General features: G+C 43.8%; 1 long non-coding RNA gene across 10 annotated transcripts in view; it reads left to right on the top strand.

The window, feature by feature from the left end:
* LOC307181408 overlaps window positions 1-17470 on the top strand; it is a 1608936-nt gene that overhangs the window by 625315 nt on the left and 966151 nt on the right. The window contains exon 4 of one of the 10 annotated variants that reach the window (XR_013826699.1): window positions 10240-10444. The exons of 8 other annotated variants lie outside the window; for them this stretch is intronic. This is a non-coding gene — a long non-coding RNA (uncharacterized lncRNA). Of the gene's footprint in view, window positions 1-7117; window positions 7208-10239; window positions 10445-17470 lie in introns of those variants that run through there. One more of the 10 variants, XR_013826700.1, reaches the window with a different exon arrangement.

Genomic DNA, 17470 nt, shown 5'->3' with positions numbered 1-17470 from the left:
CCCTAATCTGCTTTCGGCACGGCACACTGAGCCTTTGGTTATTTCCTCTTCCTGGTGGGAATTGAGAGTGAAATTTGCCCGTCCAGACACCTCCAGCTAGTCTCTCATTGGTTCTCGCTATTCCTGTTCATCTTCCGCAGAAATTGCAAACTGGGCCAAACAGGAGGTTAAAGGGACTGACTCTCCAAGTCGGGAGAGTGTTAGTAAAGCGTCTGGAATGTTGCACCCGAGTACCTGGGTACGAAAACTGAGACATATTTGAACACGTCTCCTGATCACATGGTTGATCATACTCTAGGTTCCACATGCATGTTTTAGCTGAAGGAAGAATACCTTAAACCTGGAGAGTTGAGACCCGTGGAATGGGTACGATGCAGTATGACTTCAAAGGGTCTTCATTTGCTCACAAAGCTCTCCAGTCCTATCACTGTTGCATTTATGCCGCTGTACACACGCTTGATTCTCTTTTGGAGACATAGTAATCCATAGGTTTTAAGATACTTAATAGTCAGGTACATTCTTAGGCGTTTAATATCGGGTGTTGAGTCCATTTCGTTGAACAAGGAGTAGCTATTGTCTGTTCCATATTTAGCGTAAGGAACTTTATCTGTGCTCATTTCAATCTCTGGTTTTATGCAGCACCCCAACTCACCTTTCCCCTTAAGCAAGCATAAGTTGCTTTTCTAAATTTGAGACCCTGTTCTGTTCTGTAATTCAGTTCCTGTGTAGCCAAGTTTACATTCCGTGTATTACTGATATCTTATGATGTTTCTTTTTCTGTGTGACTTATTTCAGTTAGAATCATCATACCTGAATCCACTCATTGTGCTGCTAAGGGCCTGATGACATAGATTTCATTGCTGAGTGATATTGCTTTGTAAGTAAATACCACAACTTCTTTATCCATTTTTCACTTTCTGCGATGTTGAACTTGTACTGTAAACGACGTTCTTGTAAACAGAGGCGTCCCAAACTTTGGGGTGGCTGTGTCTTTTTGATTTTAATTTCCCTAAGCTATAGGGCCATAAGTGGAAGTGCCCTACGCTCTGTTGCTTTGTTTTTTAGATGTTTCAGGAAACACCATACACTTCTCCCGAGTGTCTGTTGGCAATTTACATCACGCCCATCAGCATAACAAGGCTCCCAGTTCTCCATGGCCTGTCCTGCCTTTCTGGATTTTACACTTTTTTCAGATGGCCCTTTTGACCAGGGAGAAGTGAGACTTCATTGTAGTGCACATTTCCTTTGCAAGCTTGCTTGGTTGGCCAAAAAGGGCGTATGCGTTTTTTCCTGAATATATTCAGGAAAAAACGCATACGCCCTTTTTGGCCAAGTACATCATTGTGGACGTTCTGCCTGTTTTCCTATGCTTTCAATGCAATTCCAGTCTACCTCCTGAAATCGGTTTCCTGCAATTCTGCCCCGCTTTCAAGTCCTCTTGGCAGCCTTACTTCAGTATATTTTTGGATGATAGCAGTCATTTATAACTCTGCAGGTTTGTGAATTACAGTGCCCCTGAGCTCCTTTCTACAACTCGCTTTCTTGTGACCTGGCCGCAACACCGCAGGATGGCTTCAGGCCCTAATCTGGTTCCGGCACGGCACGCTGAGCCTTTGGTTATTTCCTCTTCCTGGTGGGAAATGAGAGTTAAATTTGCCCGTCCAGACACCTCCAGCTAGTCTCTCATTGGTTCTCCCTATTCCTGTTCATCTTCCGCAGAAATTGCAAACTGGGCCAAACAAGAGGTTAAAGGGACTGACTCTCCAAGTCGGGAGAGTGTTAGTAAAGCGTCTGGAATGTTGCACCCGAGTACCAGGGTACGAAAACTGAGACATATTTGAACACGTCTCCCAATCACATGCTTGATCATACTCTAGGTTCCACATGCATGTTTTAGCTGAAGGAAGAATACCTTAAACCTGGAGAGTTGAGACCCGTGGAATGGTACCATGCAATATGACTTCAAAGGGTCTTCATTTGCTCACCGAACCTCTCCAATCCTATCACTGCTGCGTTTATGCCCCTGTACACAGGCTTGATTCTCTTTCGGAGACATAGCAATCCATAGGTCTTAAGATACTTACTAGTCAGGTACATTCTTAGGCGTTTAATATGGGGTGTTGAGTCCATTTCGTTGAGCAAGGAGTAGCTCTTGTCTATTCCATATTTGGCTTAAGGAACTTTATCTGTGCTCATTTCAATCTCTGGTTTTATGCAGCACCCCAACTCACCTTTACCCTTAAGCAAACATAAGTTGGTTTTCTAAATTTGAGACCCTGTTTTGTTCTGTATTTCAGTTCCTGTGTAGCCAAGTTTATATTCCGTGTATTACTGATATCTTATGATGTTTCTTTTTCTGTGTGACTTATTTCAGTTAGAATCATCATACCTGAATCCACTCATTGTGCTGCTAAGGGCCTGATGACATAGATTTCATTGCTGAGTGATATTGCTTTGTAAGTAAATACCACAACTTCTTTATCCATTTTTCACTTTCTGCGATGTTGAACTTGTTCTGTAAACGAGGTTCTTGTAAACAGAGGCGTCCCAAACTTTGGGGTGGCTGTGTCTTTTTGATTTTAATTTCCCTAATCTATAGGACCATAAGTGGAAGTGCCCTAGGTTCTGTTGCTTTGTTTTTTAGATGTTTCAGGAAACACCATACACTTCTCCCGAGTGGTTGTTGGCAATTTACATCCCGCACATCAGCATAACAAGGCTCCCAGTTCTCCATGGCCTGTCCTGCCTTTCTGGATTTTACACTTTTTTCAGATGGCCCTTTTGACCGGGGGGAAGTGAGACTTCATTGTAGTGCAGATTTCCTTTGCAAGCTTGCTTGGTTGGCCAAAAAGGGCGTATGCGTTTTTTCCTGAATATATTCAGGAAAAAACGTATACGCCCTTTTTGGCCAAGTGCATCATTGTGGACGTTCTGCCTCTTTTCCTATGCTTTCAATGCAATTCCAGTCTACCTCCTGAAATCGATTTCCTGCAATTCTGCCCCGCTTTCAAGTCCTCTTGGCAGCCTTACTTCAGTATATTTTTGGACCATAGCTGTCATTTATAACTCTGCAGGTTTGTGAATTGCAGTGCCCCTGTGCTCCTTTCTTCAACTCGCTTTCTTTTGAGCTGGCCGCAACACCGCAGGATGGCTTCAGGCCCTAATCTGGTTCCGGCACGGCACGCTGAGCCTTTGGTTATTTCCTCTTCCTGGTGGGAAATGAGAGTTAAATTTGCCTGTCCCGACACCTCCAGCTAGTCTCTCATTGGTTCTCCCTATTCCTGTTCATCTTCCGCAGAAATTGCAAACTGGGCCAAACAGGAGGTTAAAGGCGCTGACTCTCCAAGTGAGGAGAGTGTTAGTAAAGCGTCTGGAATGTTGCACCCGAGTACCAGGGGAGGAAAACTGAGACATATTTGAACACGTCTCCCGTTCACACAGTTGATCATACTCCGGGTTCCACATGCATGTTTTAGCTGAAGGAAGAATACCTTAAACCTTGAGAGTTGAGACCCGTGGAATGGGTACCATGCAATATGACTTCAAAGGGTCTTCATTTGCTCACGGAACCTCTCCAATCCTATCACTGCTGCGTTTCTGCCCCTGTACACACGCTTGATTCTCTTTTGGAGACATAGCATTCCATAGCTTTTAAGATACTTACTAGTCAGGTACATTCTTAGGCGTTTAATATGCGGTGTTGAGTCCATTTCGTTGAGCAAGGAGTAGCTCTTGTCTATTCCATGTTTGGCTTAAGGAACTTTATCTGTGCTCATTTCAATCTCTGGTTTTATGCAGCACCCCAACTCACCTTTCCCCTTAAGCAAGCATAAGTTGGTTTTTTAAATTTGAGACCCTGTTCTGTTCTGTAATTCAGTTCCTGTGTAGCCAAGTTTACATTCCGTGTATTACAGATATCTTATGATGTTTCTTTTTCTGTGTGACTTATTTCAGTTAGAATCATCATACCTGAATCCACTCATTGTGCTGCTAAGGGCCTGATGACACAGATTTCATTGCTGAGTGATATTGCTTTGTAAGTAAATACCACAACTTCTTTATCCATTTTTCACTTTCTGCGATGTTGAACTTGTACGGTAAACGAGGTTCTTGTAAACAGAGGCGTCCCAAACTTTGGGGTGGCTGTGTCTTTTTGATTTTAATTTCCCTAAGCTATAGGTCCATAAGTGCAAGTGCCCTAGGCTCTGTTGCTTTGTTTTTTAGATGTTTCAGGAAACACCATACACTTCTCCCGAGTGTCTGTTGGCAATTTACATCCCGCCCATCAGCATAACAAGGCTCCCAGTTCTCCATGGCCTGTCCTGCCTTTCTGGATTTTACACTTTTTTCAGATTGCCCTTTTGACCGGGGGGAAGTGAGACTTCATTGTAGTGCAGATTTCCTTTGCAAGCTTGCTTGGTTGGCCAAAAAGGGCGTATGCGTTTTTTCCTGAATATATTCAGGAAAAAACGCATACGCCCTTTTTGGCCAAGTGCATCATTGTGGACGTTCTGCCTCTTTTCCTATGCTTTCAATGCAATTCCAGTCTACCTCCTGAAATCGGTTTCCTGCAATTCTGCCCCGCTTTCAAGTCCTCTTGGCAGCCTTACTTCAGTATATTTTTGGACGATAGCTGTCATTTATAACTCTGCAGGTTTGTGAATTACAGTGCCCTTGAGCTCCTTTCTTCAACTCGCTTTCTTGTGAGCTGGCCGCAACACCGCAGGATGGCTTCAGGCCCTAATCTGGTTCCGGCACGGCATGCTGAGCTTTTGGTTAATTCCTCTTCCTGGTGGGAAATGAGAGTTAAATTTGCCCGTCCAGACACCTCCAGCTAGTCTCTCATTGGTTCTCCCTATTCCTGTTCATCTTCCGCAGAAATTGCAAACTGGGCCAAACAGGAGGTTAAAGGCGCTGACTCTCCAAGTGGGGAGAGTGTTAGTAAAGCGTCTGGAATGTTGCACCCGAGTACCAGGGGAGGAAAACTGAGACATATTTGAACACGTCTCCCGATCACACGGTTGATCATACTCTGGGTTCCACATGCATGTTTTAGCTGAAGGAAGAATACCTTAAACCTGGAGAGTTGAGACCCGTGGAATGGGTACCATGCAATATGACTTCAAAGGGTCTTCATTTGCTCACCGAACCTCTCCAATCCTATCACTGCTGCCTTTATGTCCCTGTACACACGCTTGATTCTCTTTTGGAGACATAGCAATCCGTAGGTTTTAAGATACTTACAAGTCAGGTACATTCTTAGGCGTTTAATATGGGGTGTTGAGTCCATTTCGTTGAGCAGGGAGTAGCTCTGGTCTATTCCATATTTGGCTTAAGGAACTTTATCTGTGCTCATTTCAATCTCTGGTTTAATGCAGCACCCCAACTCACCTTTACCCTTAAGCAAGCATAAGTTGGTTTTCTAAATTTGAGACCCTGTTCTGTTCTGTAATTCAGTTCCTGTGTAGCCAAGTTTACATTCCGTGTATTACTGATATCTTATGATGTTTCTTTTTCTGTGTGACTTATTTCAGTTAGAATCATCGTACCTGAATCCACTCATTGTGCTGCTAAGGGCCTGATGACATAGATTTCATTGCTGAGTGATATTGCTTTGTAAGTAAATACCACAACTTCTTTATCCATTTTTCACTTTCTGCGATGTTGAACTTGTACTGTAAACGAGGTTCTTGTAAACAGAGGCGTCCCAAACTTTGGGGTGGCTGTGTCTTTTTGATTTTAATTTCCCTAAGCTATAGGGCCATAAGTGGAAGTGCCCTACGCTCTGTTGCTTTGTTTTTTAGATGTTTCAGGAAACACCATACACTTCTCCCGAGTGTCTGTTGGCAATTTACATCCCGCCCATCAGCATAACAAGGCTCCCAGTTCTCCATGGCCTGTCCTGCCTTTCTGGATTTTACACTTTTTTCAGATGGCCCTTTTGACCGGGGGGAAGTGAGACTACATTGTAGTGAAGATTTCCTTTGCAAGTTTGCTTGGTTGGGCAAAAAGCGCGTATGCGTTTTTTCCTGAATATATTCAGGAAAAAACGCATACGCCCTTTTTGGCCAAGTGCATCATTGTGGACGTTCTGCCTCTTTTCCTATGCTTTCAATGCAATTCCAGTCTACCTCCTGAAATCGGTTTCCTGCAATTCTGCCCCGCTTTCAAGTCCTCTTGGCAGCCTTACTTCAGTATATTTTTGGACGATAGCTGTCATTTATAACTCTGCAGGTTTGTGAATTACAGTGCCCCTGAGCTCCTTTCTTCCACTCGCTTTCTTGTGACCTGGCCGCAACACCGCAGGATGGCTTCAGGCCCTAATCTGTTTCCGGCACGGCACGCTGAGCCTTTGGTTAATTCCTCTTCCTGTTGGGAAATGAGAGTTAAATTTGCCCATCCAGACACCTCCAGCTAGCCTCTCATTGGTTCTCCCTATTCCTGTTCATCTTCCGCAGAAATTGCAAACTGGGCCAAACAGGAGGTTAAAGGCGCTGACTCTCCAAGTGGGGAGAGTGTTAGTAAAGCGTCTGGAATGTTGCACCCGAGTACCAGGGGAGGAAAATTGAGACATATTTGAACACGTTTCCCGTTCACACGGTTGATCATACTCTGGGTTCCACATGCATGTTTTAGCTGAAGGAAGAATACCTTAAACCTGGAGAGTTGAGACCCGTGGAATGGGTACCATGCAATATGACTTCAAAGGGTCTTCATTTGCTCACCGAACCTCTCCAATCCTATCACTGCTGCATTTGTGCCCCTGTACACAACTTGATTCTCTTTTGGAGACATAGCAATCCATAGGTTTTAAGATAATTACTAGTCAGGTACATTCTTAGGCGTTTAATATGGGGTGTTGAGTCCATTTCGTTGAACAAGGAGTAGCTCTTGTCTATTCCATATTTGGCTTAAGGAACTTTATCTGTGCTCATTTCAATCTCTGGTTTTATGCAGCACCCCAACTCACCTTTACCCTTAAGCAAACATAAGTTGGTTTTCTAAATTTGAGACCCTGTTTTGTTCTGTATTTCAGTTCCTGTGTAGCCAAGTTTATATTCCGTGTATTACTGATATCTTATGATGTTTCTTTTTCTGTGTGACTTATTTCAGTTAGAATCATCGTACCTGAATCCACTCATTGTGCTGTTAAGGGCCTGATGACATAGATTTCATTGCTGAGTGATATTGCTTTGTAAGTAAATACCACAACTTCTTTATCCATTTTTCACTTTCTGCGATGTTGAACTTGTACTGTAAACGACGTTCTTGTAAACAGAGGTGTCCCAAACTTTGGGGTGGCTGTGTCTTTTTGATTTTAATTTCCCTAAGCTCTAGGACCATAAGCGGAAGTGCCCTAGGTTCTGTTGCTTTGTTTTTTAGATGTTTCAGGAAACACCATACACTTCTCCCGAGTGTCTGTTGGCAATTTACATCCCGCCCATCAGCATAACAAGGCTCCCAGTTCTCCATGGCCTGTCCTGCCTTTCTGGATTTTACACTTTTTTCAGATGGCCCTTTTGACTGGGGAGAAGTGAGACTTCATTGTAGTGCAGATTTCCTTTGCAAGCTTGCTTGGTTGGCCAAAAAGGGCGTATGCGTTTTTTCCTGAATATATTCATTGTGGACGTTCTGCCTCTTTTCCTATGCTTTCAATGCAATTCCAGTCTACCTCCTGAAATCGGTTTCCTACAATTCTGCCGCGCTTTCAAGTCCTCTTGGCAGCCTTACTTCAGTATATTTTTGGACGATAGCTGTCATTTATAACTCTGCAGGTTTGTGAATTACAGTGCCCCTGAGCTCCTTTCTTCAACTCGCTTTCTTTTGAGCTGGCCGGAACACCGCAAGATGGCTTCAGGCCCTAATATGGTTCCGGCACGGCACGCTGAGCCTTTGGTTAATTCCTCTTCCTGGTGGGAAATGAGAGTTAAATTTGCCCGTCCAGACACCTCCAGCTAGTCTCTCATTGGTTCTCGCTATTCCTGTTCATCTTCCGCAGAAATTGCAAACTGGGCCAAACAGGAGGTTAAAGGGACTGACTCTCCAAGTGGGGAGAGTGTTAGTAAAGCGTCTGGAATGTTGCACCCGAGTACCAGCGTACGAAAACTGAGACATATTTGAACACGTCTCCCGATCACATGGTTGATCATATTCTAGGTTCCACATGCATGTTTTAGCTGAAGGAAGAATACCTTAAACCTGGGTAGTTGAAACCCGTGGAATGGGTACCATGCAATATGACTTCAAAGGGTCTTCATTTGCTCACCGAACCTCTCCAATCCTATCACTGCTGCGTTTATGCCTCTGTACACACGCTTGATTCTCTTTCAGAGACATAGCAATCCATAGGTTTTAAGATACTTACTAGTCAGGTACATTTTTAGGCGTTTTATATGGGGTGTTGAGTCCATTTCGTTGAGCAAGGAGTAGCTCTTTTCTATTCCATATTTGGCTTAAGGAACTTTATCTGTGCTCATTTCAATCTCTGGTTTTATGCAGCACCCCAACTCACCTTTCCCCTTAAGGAAGCATAAGTTGGTTTTCTAAATTTGAGACCCTGTTCTGTTCTGTAATTCATTTCCTGTGTAGCCAAGTTTACATTCCGTGTATTAATGATATCGTATGATGTTTCTTTTCTGTGTGACTTATTTCAGTTAGAATCATCATACCTGAATCCACTCATTGTGCTCCTAAGGGCCTGATGACATAGATTTCATTGCTGAGTGATATTGCTTTGTAAGTAAATACCACAACTTCTTTATCCATTTTTCACTTTCTGCGATGTTGAACTTGTACTGTAAACGAGGTTCTTGTATACAGAGCCATTCCATACTTTGGGGTGGCTGTGTCTTTTTGATTTTCATTTCCCTAAGCTATAGGACCATAAGTGGAAGTGCTCTAGGCTCTGTTGCTTTGTTTTTTAGATGTTTCAGGAAACACCATACACTTCTCCGGAGTGTCTGTTGGCAATTTACATCCCGCCCATCAGCATAACAAGGCTCCCAGTTCTCCATGGCCTGTCCTGCCTTTCTGGATTTTACACTTTTATCAGATGGCCCTTTTGACCGGGGGGAAGTGAGACTTCATTGTAGTGCAGATTTCCTTTGCAAGCTTGCTTGGTTGGCCAAAAAGGGCGTATGTGTTTTTTCCTGAATATATTCAGGAAAAAAACGCAGACGCCCTTTTTGGCCAAGTGCATCATTGTGGACGTTCTGCCTCTTTTCCTATGCTTTCAATGCAATTCCAGTCTACCTCCTGAAATCGGTTTCCTGCAATTCTGCCCCGCTTTCAAGTCCTCTTGGCAGCCTTACTTCAGTATATTTTTGGACGATAGCTGTCATTTATAACTCTGCAGGTTTGTGAACTACAGTGCCCCTGAGCTCCTTTGTTCAACTCGCTTTCTTTTGAGCTGGCCGCAACACCGCAGGATGGCTTCAGGCCCTAATCTGTTTCCGGCAGGCCACGCTGAGCCTTTGGTTATTTCCTCTTCCTGGTGGGAAATGAGTGTTAAATTTGCCCGTCCAGACACCTCCAGCTAGTCTCTCATTGGTTCTCCCTATTCCTGTTCATCTTCCGCAGAAATTGCAAACTGGGCCAAACAGGAGGTTAAAGGCGCTGACTCTCCAAGTGGGGAGAGTGTTAGTAAAGCGTCTGGAATGTTGCACCCGAGTACCAGGGGAGGAAAACTGAGACATATTTGAACACATCTCCCGTTCACACGGTTGATCATACTCTGGGTTCCACATGCATGTTTTAGCTGAAGGAAGAATACCTTAAACCTGGAGAGTTAAGACCTTTGGAATGGGTACCATGCAATATGACTTCAAAGGGTCTTCATTTGCTCACCGAACCTCTCCAATCCTATCACTGCTGCGTTTATGTCCCTGTACACATGCTTGATTCTCTTTCGGAGACATAGCAATCCATAGGTTTTAAGATAGTTACTAGTCAGGTACATTCTTAGGCGTTTAATATGGGGTGTTGAGTCCATTTCATTGAGCAAGGAGTAGCTCTTGTCTATTCCATATTTGGCTTAAGGAACTTTATCTGTGCTCATTTCAATCTCTGGTTTTATGCAGCACCCCAACTCACCTTTACCCTTAAGCAAGCATAAGTTGGTTTTCTAAATTTGAGACCCTGTTCTGTTTTGGAATTCAGTTCCTGTGTAGCCAAGTTTACATTCCGTGTATTAGTGATATCTTATGATGTTTCTTTTTCTGTGTGACTTATTTCAGTTAGAATCATCGTACCTAAATCCACTCATTATGCTGCTACGGACCTGATGACATAGATTTCATTGCTGAGTGATACTGCATTGTACGTAAGTACAACATGTTCTTTATCCATTTTTCACTTTCTGTGATACTGAACTTGTACGGTAAACGCGGTTCTTGTAAACAGAGGCGTCCCAAACTTTGGGGTGGCTGTGTCTTTTTGATTTTAATTTCCCTAAGCTATAGGACCATAAGTGGAAGTGCCCTAGTCTCTGTTGCTTTGTTTTTTACATGTTTCAGGAAACACCATACACTTCTCCCGAGTGTCTCTTGGCAATTTACATCCCGCCCATCAGCATAACAAGGCTCCCAGTTCTCCATGGCCTGTCCTGCCTTTCTGGATTTTACACTTTTTTCAGATGGCCCTTTTGACCGGGGGGAAGTTAGACTTCATTGTAGTGCAGATTTCCTTTGCAAGCTTGCTTGGTTGGCCAAAAAGTGCGTAGCGTTTTTTCCTGAATATATTCAGGAAAAAACGCATACGCCCTTTTTGGCCAAGTGCATCATTGTGGACGTTCTGCCTCTTTTCCTATGCTTTCAATGCAATTCCAGTCTACCTCATGAAATCGGTTTCCTGCAATTCTGCCCTGCTTTCAAGTCCTCTTGGCAGCCTTCCTTCAGTATATTTTTGGACGATAGCTGTCATTTATAACTCTGCAGGTTTGTGAATTACACTGCCCCTGAGCTCCTTTCTTCAACTCGCTTTCTTGTGAGCTGGCCGCAACACCGCAGGATGGCTTCAGGCCCTAATCTGGTTCCGGCATGGCACGCTGAGCCTTTGGTTATTTCCTCTTCCTGGTGGGAAATGAGAGTTAAATTTGCCCGTCCAGACACCTCCAGCTAGTCTCTCATTGGTCTCCCTATTCCTGTTCATCTTCCGCAGAAATTGCAAACTGGGCCAAACAGGAGGTTAAAGGTGCTGACTCTCCAAGTGGGGAGAGTGTTAGTAAAGCATCTGGAATGTTGCACCCGAGTACCAGGCGAGGATAACTGAGACATATTTGAACACGTCTCCCGTTCACACGGTTGATCATACTCTGGGTTCCACATGCATGTTTTAGCTGAAGGAAGAATACCTTAATCCTGGGTAGTTGAAACCCGTGGAATGGGTACCATGCAATATGACTTCAAAGGGTCTTCTTTTGCTCACCGAACCTCTCCAATCCTATCACTGCTGCGTTTATGCCCCTGTACACACGCTTGATTCTCTTTCGCAGACATAGCAATCCATAGGTTTTAAGGTACTTACTAGTCAGGTACATTCTTAGGCGTTTAATATGCGGTGTTGAGTCCATTTCGTTGAGCAAGGAGTACCTCTAGTATATTCCATATTTGGCTTAAGGAACTTTATCTGTGCTCATTTCAATCTCTGGTTTTATGCAGCACCCCAACTCACCTTTCCCCTTAAGTAAGCATAAGTTGGTTTTCTAAATTTGAGACCCTGTTCTGTTCTGTAATTCAGTTCCTGTGTAGCCAAGTTTACATTCCGTGTATTACTGATATCTTATGATGTTTCTTTTTCTGTGTGACTTATTTCAGTTAGAATCATCATACCTGAATCCACTCATTGTGCTGCTAAGGGCCTGATGACATAGATTTCATTGCTGAGTGATATTGCTTTGTAAGTAAATACCACAATTTCTTTATCCATTTTGCACTTTCTGCGATGTTGAACTTGTACTGTAAACGAGGTTCTTGTAAACAGAGGCGTCCCAAACTTTGGGGTGGCTGTGTCTTTTTAATTTTAATTTCCCTAAGCTATAGGACCATAAGTGGAAGTGCCCTAGGCTCTGTTGCTTTGTTTTTTAGATGTTTCAGGAAACACCATACACTTCTCCGGAGTGTCTGTTGGCAATTTACATCCCGCCCATCAGCATAACAAGGCTCCCAGTTCTCCATGGCCTGTCCTGCCTTTCTGGATTTTACACTTTTTTCAGATGGCCCTTTTGACCGGGGAGAAGTGAGACTTCATTGTAGTGCAGATTTCTTTGCAAGCTTGCTTGGTTGGCCAAAAAGGGCGTATGCGTTTTTTCCTGAATATATTCAGGAAAAAACGCATACGCCCTTTTTGGCCAAGTGCATCATTGTGGACGTTCTGCCTCTTTTCCTATGCTTTCAATGCAATTCCAGTCTACCTCCTGAAATCGGTTTCCTGCATTTCTGCCCCACTTTCAAGTCCTCTTGGCAGCCTTACTTCAGTATATTTTTGGACGATAGCTGTCATTTATAACTCTGCAGGTTTGTGAATTACAGTGCCCCTGAGCTCCTTTCTTCAACTCGCTTTCTTGTGAGCTGGCCGCAACACCGCAGGAAGGCTTCAGGCCCTAATCTGGTTCCGGCAGGGCACGCTGAGCCTTTGGTTATTTCCTCTTCCTGGTGGGAAATGAGAGTTAAATTTGCCCGTCCAGACACCTCCAGCTAGTCTCTCATTGGTTCTCCCTATTCCTGTTCATCTTCCGCAGAAATTGCAAACTGGGCCAAACAGGAGGTTAAAGGCGCTGACTCTCCAAGTGGGGAGAGTGTTAGTAAAGCGTCTGGAATGTTGCACCCGTGTACCAGGGGAAGAAGCTGAGACATATTTGAACACATCTCCCGTTCACACGGTTGATCATACTCTGGGTTTCACATGCATGTTTTAGCTGAAGGAAGAATACCTTAAATCTGGAGAGTTGAGACCCGTGTAATGTGTACCATGCAATATGACTTCAAAGGGTCTTCATTTGCTCACCGAACCTCTCCATTCCTATCACTGCTGCGTTTATGCCCCTGTACACATGCTTGATTCTCTTTTGGAGACATAGCAATCCATAGGTTTTAAGATACTTACTAGTCAGGTACATTCTTAGGCGTTTAATATGGGGTGTAAAGTCCATTTCGTTGAGCAAGGAGTAGCTCTTGTCTATTCCATATTTGGCTTAAGGAACTTTATCTGTGCTCATTTCAATCTCTGGTTTTATGCAGCACCCCAACTCACCTTTCCCCTTAAGCAAGCATAAGTTGCTTTTCTAAATTTGAGACCCTGTTCTGTTTTGGAATTCAGTTCCTGTGTAGCCAAGTTTACATTCCGTGTATTACTGATATCTTATGATGTTTCTTTTTCTGTGTGACTTATTTCAGTTAGAATCATCGTACCTGAATCCACTCATTATGCTGCTACAGGCCTGATGACATAGATTTCTTTGCTGAGTGATACTGCATTGTACGTATGTACCACAAGTTCTTTATCCATTTTTCACTTTCTGTGATATTGAACTTGTACGGTAAACGAGGTTCTTGTAAACAGAGCCGTTCCATACTTTGGGGTGGCTGTGTCTTTTTGATTTTAATTTCCCTAAGCTATAGGACCATAAGTGGAAGTGCCCTAGGCTCTGTTGCTTATTTTTTTAGATGTTTCAGGAAACACCATACACTTCTCCCAAGTGTCTGTTGGCAATTTACATTCCGCCCATCAGCATAAAAAGGCTCCCACATCTCCATGGCCTGTCCTGCCTTTCTGGATTTTACACTTTTTTCAGATGGTCCCTTTGACAGGGGGGAATTGAGACTTCATTGTAGTGCAGATTTCCTTTGCAAGCTTGCTTGGTTGGCCAAAAAGGGCGTATGCGTTTTTTCCTGAATATATTCAGGAAAAAACGCATACGCCCTTTTTGGCCAAGTGCATCATTGTGGACGTTCTGCCTCTATTCCTATGCTTTCAATGCAATTCCAGTCTACCTCCTGAAATGGGTTTCCTGCAATTCTGCCCCGCTTTCAAGTCCTCTTGGCAGCCTTACTTCAGTATATTTTTGGACGATAGCTGTCATTTATAACTCTGCAGGTTTGTGAATTACAGTGTCCCTGAGCTCCTTTCTTCAACTCGCTTTCTTTTGAGCTGGCCGCAACACCGCAGGATGGCTTCAGGCCCTAATCTGGTTCCGGCAGGCCACGCTGAGCCTTTGGTTATTTCCTCTTCCTGGTGGGAAATGAGTGTTAAATTTGCCCGTCCAGACACCTCCAGCTAGTCTCTCATTGGTTCTCCCTATTCCTGTTCATCTTCCGCAGAAATTGCAAACTGGGCCAAACAGGAGGTTAAAGGCGCTGACTCTCCAAGTGGGGAGAGTGTTAGTAAAGCGTCTGGAATGTTGCACCCGAGTACCAGGGGAGGAAAACTGAGACATATTTGAACACATCTCCCGTTCACACGGTTGATCATACTCTGGGTTCCACATGCATGTTTTAGCTGAAGGAAGAATACCTTAAACCTTGAGAGTTGAGACCCGTGGAATGGGTACCATGCAATATGACTTCAAAGGGTCTTCATTTGCTCACCGAACCTCTCCAATCCTATCACTGCTGCGTTTATGCCCCTGTACACATGCTTGATTCTCTTTCGGAGACATAGCAATCCATAGGTTTTAAGATACTTACTAGTCAGGTACATTCTTAGGCGTTTAATATGGGGTGTTGAGTCCATTTCGTTGAGCAAGGAGTAGCTCTTGTCTATTCCATATTTGGCTTAAGGAACTTTATCTGTGCTCATTTCAATCTCTGGTTTTATGCAGCACCCCAACTCACCTTTACCCTTAAGCAAGCATAAGTTGGTTTTCTAAATTTGAGACCCTGTTCTGTTTTGGAATTCAGTTCCTGTGTAGCCAAGTTTACATTCCGTGTATTAGTGATATCTTATGATGTTTCTTTTTCTGTGTGACTTATTTCAGTTAGAATCATCGTACCTAAATCCACTCATTATGCTGCTACGGACCTGATGACATAGATTTCATTGCTGAGTGATACTGCATTGTACGTAAGTACAACATGTTCTTTATCCATTTTTCACTTTCTGTGATACTGAACTTGTACGGTAAACGCGGTTCTTGTAAACAGAGGCGTCCCAAACTTTGGGGTGGCTGTGTCTTTTTGATTTTAATTTCCCTAAGCTATAGGACCATAAGTGGAAGTGCCCTAGTCTCTGTTGCTTTGTTTTTTACATGTTTCAGGAAACACCATACACTTCTCCCGAGTGTCTCTTGGCAATTTACATCCCGCCCATCAGCATAACAAGGCTCCCAGTTCTCCATGGCCTGTCCTGCCTTTCTGGATTTTACACTTTTTTCAGATGGCCCTTTTGACCGGGGGGAAGTGAGACTTCATTGTAGTGCAGATTTCCTTTGCAAGCTTGCTTGGTTGGCCAAAAAGTGCGTAGCGTTTTTTCCTGAATATATTCAGGAAAAAACGCATACGCCCTTTTTGGCCAAGTGCATCATTGTGGACGTTCTGCCTCTTTTCCTATGCTTTCAATGCAATTCCAGTCTACCTCATGAAATCGGTTTCCTGCAATTCTGCCCTGCTTTCAAGTCCTCTTGGCAGCCTTCCTTCAGTATATTTTTGGACGATAGCTGTCATTTATAACTCTGCAGGTTTGTGAATTACACTGCCCCTGAGCTCCTTTCTTCAACTCGCTTTCTTGTGAGCTGGCCGCAACACCGCAGGATGGCTTCAGGCCCTAATCTGGTTCCGGCATGGCACGCTGAGCCTTTGGTTATTTCCTCTTCCTGGTGGGAAATGAGAGTTAAATTTGCCCGTCCAAACACCTCCAGCTAGTCTCTCATTGGTCTCCCTATTCCTGTTCATCTTCCGCAGAAATTGCAAACTGGGCCAAACAGGAGGTTAAAGGTGCTGACTCTCCAAGTGGGGAGAGTGTTAGTAAAGCATCTGGAATGTTGCACCCGAGTACCAGGCGAGGATAACTGAGACATATTTGAACACGTCTCCCGTTCACACGGTTGATCATACTCTGGGTTCCACATGCATGTTTTAGCTGAAGGAAGAATACCTTAAACCTGGGTAGTTGAAACCCGTGGAATGGGTACCATGCAATATGACTTCAAAGGGTCTTCATTTGCTCACCGAACCTCTCCAATCCTATCACTGCTGCGTTTATGCCCCTGTACACACGCTTGATTCTCTTTCGGAGACATAGCAATCCATAGGTTTTAAGGTACTTACTAGTCAGGTACATTCTTAGGCGTTTAATATGCGGTGTTGAGTCCATATCGTTGAGCAAGGAGTACCTCTAGTATATTCCATATTTGGCTTAAGGAACTTTATCTGTGCTCATTTCAATCTCTGGTTTTATGCAGCACCCCAACTCACCTTTCCCCTTAAGCAAGCATAAGTTGGTTTTCTAAATTTGAGACCCTGTTCTGTTCTGTAATTCAGTTCCTGTGTAGCCAAGTTTACATTCCGTGTATTACTGATATCTTATGATGTTTCTTTTTCTGTGTGACTTATTTCAGTTAGAATCATCATACCTGAATCCACTCATTGTGCTGCTAAGGGCCTGATGACATAGATTTCATTGCTGAGTGATATTGCTTTGTAAGTAAATACCACAATTTCTTTATCCATTTTGCACTTTCTGCGATGTTGAACTTGTACTGTAAACGAGGTTCTTGTAAACAGAGGCGTCCCAAACTTTGGGGTGGCTGTGTCTTTTTAATTTTAATTTCCCTAAGCTATAGGACCATAAGTGGAAGTGCCCTAGGCTCTGTTGCTTTGTTTTTTAGATGTTTCAGGAAACACCATACACTTCTCCGGAGTGTCAGTTGGCAATTTACATCCCGCCCATCAGCATAACAAGGCTCCCAGTTCTCCATGGCCTGTCCTGCCTTTCTGGATTTTACACTTTTTTCAGATGGCCCTTTTGACCGGGGAGAAGTGAGACTTCATTGTAGTGCAGATTTCCTTTGCAAGCTTGCTTGGTTGGCCAAAAAGGGCGTATGCGTTTTTTCCTGAATATATTCAGGAAAAAACGCATACGCCCTTTTTGGCCAAGTGCATCATTGTGGACGTTCTGCCTCTTTTCCTATGCTTTCAATGCAATTCCAGTCTACCTCCTGAAATCGGTTTCCTGCATTTCTGCCCCACTTTCAAGTCCTCTTGGCAGCCTTACTTCAGTATATTTTTGGACGATAGCTGTCATTTATAACTCTGCAGGTTTGTGAATTACAGTGCCCCTGAGCTCCTTTCTTCAACTCGCTTTCTTGTGAGCTGGCCGCAACACCGCAGGAAGGCTTCAGGCCCTAATCTGGTTCCGGCAGGGCACGCTGAGCCTTTGGTTATTTCCTCTTCCTGGTGGGAAATGAGAGTTAAATTTGCCCGTCCAGACACCTCCAGCTAGTCTCTCATTGGTTCTCCCTATTCCTGTTCATCTTCCG

The sequence above is a fragment of the Stenella coeruleoalba genome, assembly GCF_951394435.1.
Source record: "Stenella coeruleoalba genome assembly, contig: scaffold_69, whole genome shotgun sequence".
Taxonomy (NCBI): Eukaryota; Metazoa; Chordata; class Mammalia; order Artiodactyla; family Delphinidae; genus Stenella; species Stenella coeruleoalba.
Note: the sequence above shows the minus strand (reverse complement) of the source record. Positions and strands in the feature narration are given on the sequence as shown.